At 42.6% G+C, this 6,000-nt stretch overlaps 1 long non-coding RNA gene across 1 annotated transcript in view; it reads right to left on the bottom strand.

Annotated features, from left to right (window-relative positions):
* Nucleotides 1-534: 534 nt before the first annotated feature.
* LOC121139141 overlaps nucleotides 535-6,000 on the bottom strand; it is a 47,666-nt gene continuing 42,200 nt past the window's right edge. The window contains exon 4 of the long non-coding RNA XR_005875994.1: nucleotides 535-4,533. This is a non-coding gene — a long non-coding RNA (uncharacterized LOC121139141). The remainder of the gene's footprint in view (nucleotides 4,534-6,000) is intronic.

Here is a 6,000-nt window from a genome sequence, read left to right as displayed (position 1 = left end):
ATCTTCACCAACAAGGCCACACCTTCCTATCCTTCCCAACTATTTTCACCAACATGGGAGTTAATTACAAATATATTAACCTATGAGGCCATTTTCCTTTAAAGCATCAAATCATCCAACTATATAGTTATTTGTAACACACTGCTTTCTTTCATTAATTGTATTCATTGTTTTTCACTCATTTTATACCTGTATAATATTCATTCTTATATATATATATATATTCATTTATATATTTATACCTTTTTACCTATTCGAAGTTCCATAACATCTCATTATGTAGTGTATAATCTAATTAAATAATACCCAACAACTGGTCACTACTGGTGGATGTTTACTATTTAAAAATACACCCTACTGGACAGTTTTGTATATTTAAACATATGTGGTGTATATGTATGTGTAGATATATTGTGACTAACTATAAGATGCTTTCTAAAAGGATATTTGCTGCTATAATTTTTAAATGGAATTGCTACCTTGGAGAATCCTCATAAGATATGCTGGTATCCACAAATACATGCTACACAAAATTTAATCCAACCGCCTTTCTATTATCAAAGCCTTATTACCAAAACCTCTCACACTCATTTTCAAGATTTCTGGCTGTCTAAAATGCAAGTAGCAGATATTAGCCTTGCTATGATTAATATAATAGAACTCAATTGAATGCAGATGTAACCACTACTTTTGCAGTCACTTGGTGGCCCCATAACAGGCTGTAGCGGTGACATCACAGTATGGGTCAATGCCCCAGCATGACTCACACCTGTGTTCTGAAAGATTCCTTTGTGGCTTCATTCCTGGGTGGAGTGGGGTGTGAGTCACTCTCTGAGTCAAGCCATCAACACCCTGGATCTGCTTATGAAACTACCACATGGGGACAATTTCCTTCCCCTAGTTAGCGAGCACATAAGGCACAGAGAACTCCAACCTATGAAGGTCTTTGTTCTCTAAGCCCCACCACAGAGTGCAGCTAGTTCTTGGGGTTTATCCATCCTCTCTCCATCTTCCCCTGCCAGCCTTAATATCATCATGGTAGCCATGCTTGTTGCTCTGGGCTCCTCAGTAGCACCTTAGACAGAAGACCACTGAGGAATAATTCAGCAGGCATGGTGGTGGGTGTAATATAGTGAGCGAATACTTCAGTTAAATTCCTGGGCTTAGTGATGGATATCTAGTTTATCAGTAAATAATATAAAAGTGAGCATTGAGACCCTCCCTCTTCAGTAAGAATGTGTTAGCTTCACAGCCCATTTTGGTTGGGCTCTTTTTATTTTATTTTTCCCAAGATGGGATATTGCTATATTGTTCATATTAGCCAGAAATCCCGAGTTTAGTTGACCCTCCCCTCTGCCTTAGTCTCTCTGGTGGCTGCGACACTGGTGTGTGGCAGCCAGCTCTGGGTCTGTTAATTATTCCTTTGCTTCTTCCTCTCAGAAGACACTACTGCTTCACCAAACCTTGCATATTTCCTTGTTCCCAGGGCAGTTCCAACACCTACTTTGAATCAATGCCTCTTTTATGTTTCGTCAGGTTTTTTAGTCTCACCAGAGATTTTTCTGTGGCTGGCTCCAATCATGATAGAAGAGATTGCTTCTATTCAATCCAAGAAATTTTATCAGTGGGTCAGGAAAGACCAGATCTCTGGTTCAGCCATTATTATGATCACCCTTCCTGTCAACACACACACACACACACACACACACACACACACACACACACACACACACACATTCTCTCTCTCTCAGGTGAGCTATCATGCTCATTACTATTTCCACATTAAAGTAAAACCCACCTCAGAAAGTCAAGGAAGGTCATCCTAGCATCTTCTTCAAAGCTCCATCCTGCCTGCTGCTGGTGTCCTGAGCTGAGGGTCAGGATGTGAGTAGATGGGGGGGATGAAGGAGACATACTTGAGCAGAAGTGGGAAGCAGAGAGTGGTATACGAATTCCTAAGCTGGGGCGAATGCTGCCACAGGCGAGGCTGCCTGAGAAGGGAGGCTCTGTTTCCTCCAGGTGGTGTTTATTCGTTCTGAAGCCACAGTGTTTTTGTTTCGACGATCTTTCCACAGTTCCTCGCACCCTGGCCATTTAAAAACACTATGCACCATTTACAGGAGTCATTTCTTACTCCATCCCATTCATTGACTGTTTGGAAATGTGCTGGCCAAGGAGAACCGACATGGAGTTGTCCTAACCCTGAACACACACTGGCTCTTGCTCTCACGCAAAGCTCTGTCTTGGAGAAAGTGAGGGTGATAGAAGATGGGTCAGGGTCTGGCTTCACTATGTATAACAGACAGCAGTTGTGTGGCCTAGAGCAGCCCCCTGAATCTCTCTTTCCATTAGGGTGTGATTGTCTGAATATCTGTGGATCACGCGGTTAGTTTAGGTAATTTGTTGTTGCCTTGGTTCTTCAGGAAAAGCAACGGATTCAAATGAGTTCCTGCATGATATGGCAGTGGGAAAGCTGGGCAAGCCAGATGACACAGAGCAGAGCACATGGCCCCTGACGCCCTTCAACTCCTCGGGGACATTACCAAACACACAAATAGGGCCAGAGCCGAGGGGAATGAGAACATGTAAAATGTGTTCTGCACTATGCCCAGAGCACAGAAAGGCACCAAAAAGTGAGTACTTCTAATAAAACAACCATGGTGTTAGCTTGTTATAGGAAATACTACATATGCTGGCCAGTCATGATCTACCTATAGTCAGCAACTATGTACATTGCTATGGAATTTTTCTTGCATCTCCTTGAAATATGCTTCATTTTAGCTCATAATTATGGATCAATTTTACTGCAATGAGTAAAATTGCACCCTTTACTTAGCAGACAGTGTGATCTGCGATGAAGCATATGGACTTTGGGACTACATAGAGGTGCTTTACTTGTAATCAAAATTAAAGACCATGCAATTAGACATGGCACTGCTGTTGGAGCATGGACACTTGATGCTGTTCTGGGGTGGCGTTGGCACAGAAACTTCAGTTCATCTTTTCTTAACCCAGGGCACACCAGCCTGTAGAATGCCCAATCGAGTTCTAGCTGCAGTGAACGTCCCTCTTTGTTCCTAGTCAGCACTCTGTTTACATTAACACTAAAGACTCAGTTTAAGCAGTACCCAGATCCAAAGGCACAGGGCACTGATTTGATCCTCAACCATCAAAGGCACGATTCTGTCCACCCAGGTTGCTACTCCTAATGTGTCCCAGCACAGTGTAGCTACCCCGTCCTCCAGAACGCTTGCCGACTTGGTCTCACACTGGTGAGGATTTGCCCATGGAACTAAGACTTGTATAAGGTTTGTATATGTGCGTTCTGGAGCTGGCTTGCTGTTCCAAGTCTGCACCATGGGATGCTGGGGGCATAACTGAGTACCGGGTACTCGGGTTTGTATTGAGCCACAGTAACCCTACTCAGTCTCCATCAGCAAGATCTGTCTGTTTCACTGTGCTGGAGAGTCTTCCTCCGGTCAACTGAGACCTTCACGGAATCAGTCACGCCTGCTTCTCTCTTCTCCCCGTTGGTCACTGTTTCTGTAATGGTTCCTTTCTCTTCATTTCTGCTACTCTCAAACAGTTGGTTCATGAACCAACCCACACAGACTTCTCAAATCTTATAGTTTCCTGATTCCAACAGCCATGGCTTTTCCGATGTCCCAAAAGCTCCTCAAATGGGCTCATTTCTGGACTAAGACCTTCCTCTAGTAATCTAGGCTCCTTGCCCTGCCTGCTGGAGGTGTGTGTGATCTGGCTCTAGCTACCTTGTATACTTCCCAGCTCTCTGTTCTTATTTATCACACTCCAGGTAACCTGCCCCTTTCCCGTGTCCACTGGGACCTGGTTTTGAGTCATTTTTGAGCCTTTGACTCGATTTTCTCTTGCTGCTTAGCTCATGCAGCTCGTTTCTCACTAAGATCTCAGCTTATGTCTGAGCTCATTTGGACTGCCGTGAGATAATGCCATATAAACCGGTAAACTGTAGGAACTTAGTCTTCACAGTTCTGAAGCTTGGAAACTCACAATCAGGGTATCTGACATCAGGTGAGGATCCAATTTGTCCTGGATGGTTTTGTATCACTGAACCAACACTCAGTGTGAGAGGCTAGACTGCTCTCTGCTGCTTCTCATAACTGGCGCCAATTCCATCCCTGAGGACTCTGCCCTCATGATCTAATGACCCCTCAAATATCTATCCACTAGTAGTCTCACATTGGGGATTGATATTTCAACATGGGAATTGGGAAAGAGACAGCTGATTGCTGTTACATGCTGTGTTGTCCAAAAGGACTTTAATGACTAACAATGGTTTACACGCCACTATCTTTAAAATATTTTCATGGCATTTACTACCACTGGGCACATTCCTATTTACTTACAATTATTGCGTGTCTCTTTGTTACTTGATCTGCACATCTTTTCAATCTTCCAGCATCTTAATTTAGACTCCATGAGAGCAGGACCTCACCTGTCTCAGACTCTGCCACAGTGCAGCAACTCGAGTATCCTGGCATGCACCAGCTGCATCTGCTCACGACAGAAATTAAAGTTAACTTCACCCTGCGTAGGATCAAGGAAGGATTCTGGAATCCATCTAATTCTTCCACCTTTCTCCCCTCAGCTCATTTCCTTTTTCCGCAGCTCCATTCCAATCAGCTACAGCTTTGGGTTGCAGAGTGAAAATTAACCACCAGGAAGCTGTTTTTAAAGTTAAACTTCACTTGTTCAAAGAAAATAATGAGTTCTGTAATCTTGCTAGAAGCATCCTTTCTTCAGGGTGTTATCAAAACTCTAATAAAGCTAAAGTCAAACCCTAGACCATCCTGAGACTTTCCTCCTCACACCCCTGTCTTATTCTTCTTGGCCAAGCCTGAGGATGGCCCCATGGCATGTGCAAAGCTGCTCTGGTGAAGTACCGATAGGCTGGGCTTGCAGGGGTCTCAGCCATGCAATCTTGCCCAAGTAATCGCATCAGCCTGAGGGTCAGACAGGATGCAGAGTTGGAGGAGATAAAGTTCCAGTGCTGACAGGGATGAACACAACCTGCGCTGTTCTGAACACTGACAGAAAGAAACTCTGAAGCACAACTTGAACTGATTCCTTCTCCCAAAACCCTTGGCCCTGGGCTGGAAAGCCAGCCTCCTGGTGTTGCCATGAGGAAGAGAACAACTCGAAATAGACACAAGTCTCAGAAAAGCCCTGACTCACATAACTGTGGTTGGGCACATGCTTGCTATTCTAACCACACCCACTCACATGTCTGTGTGTATGAGCACGCACACACACACACACACACACACACACACACACACACACACACACAGATGATAGTGATTGTGAAAGACCAGAGCTTGAAACAGAGGTAGGCTGACTATGTAAAAGGAACTGGAAACAATATTAAGTTAATTCTAGTCATATCTATATGTGCTTTTGAAATACTATTAGCATTTCTAATTCCTAGCAATGACATAAGCTTTGCATTTTCTAAAGGTACTTTGCTTAATCTTTAGAACAATCTCCACGTAGGCATCACAAATAATATCACACAGACAGCAGAGAACATTGAAACTCATTGATCAAGAGAATTCCCACAAGGTCATATCAATTCTGACTCTCCTGTAGCCACAATTGGGTCTAAGACGCAGATTCTTCTAAGTTTTAATTTTAAGGAATTTACATTTGCCTAAAGAACTTCCCATAGCCCCAGGAATTTTAGGAAGTCAATATAATATATATATCTATCTAATTTTTAATAAAATCAATGGGTGGGATTTCATATTTCAGTAAGAAATGACACAGAATAGGTGTTAATTATTTATAAAGGAAAACTGGATTTACAAAAATGTGATATTTAAATAAAACTCCCTTAGAATACTTTAAAGTAGCTTTATTTAGGCATCTACAATAACACACGTTAAGTTATCAAATTCATTGTATAAATATAAAATTCCAGAATATATATTTTGTTTCAGACAGCCAAGACTCTCACTAACC

This window comes from Mesocricetus auratus, unplaced genomic scaffold (assembly GCF_017639785.1).
Source record: "Mesocricetus auratus isolate SY011 unplaced genomic scaffold, BCM_Maur_2.0 Super-Scaffold_6731, whole genome shotgun sequence".
Taxonomy (NCBI): domain Eukaryota; kingdom Metazoa; phylum Chordata; class Mammalia; order Rodentia; family Cricetidae; genus Mesocricetus; species Mesocricetus auratus.
This window is presented reverse-complemented; position numbering and strand designations above follow the sequence as displayed.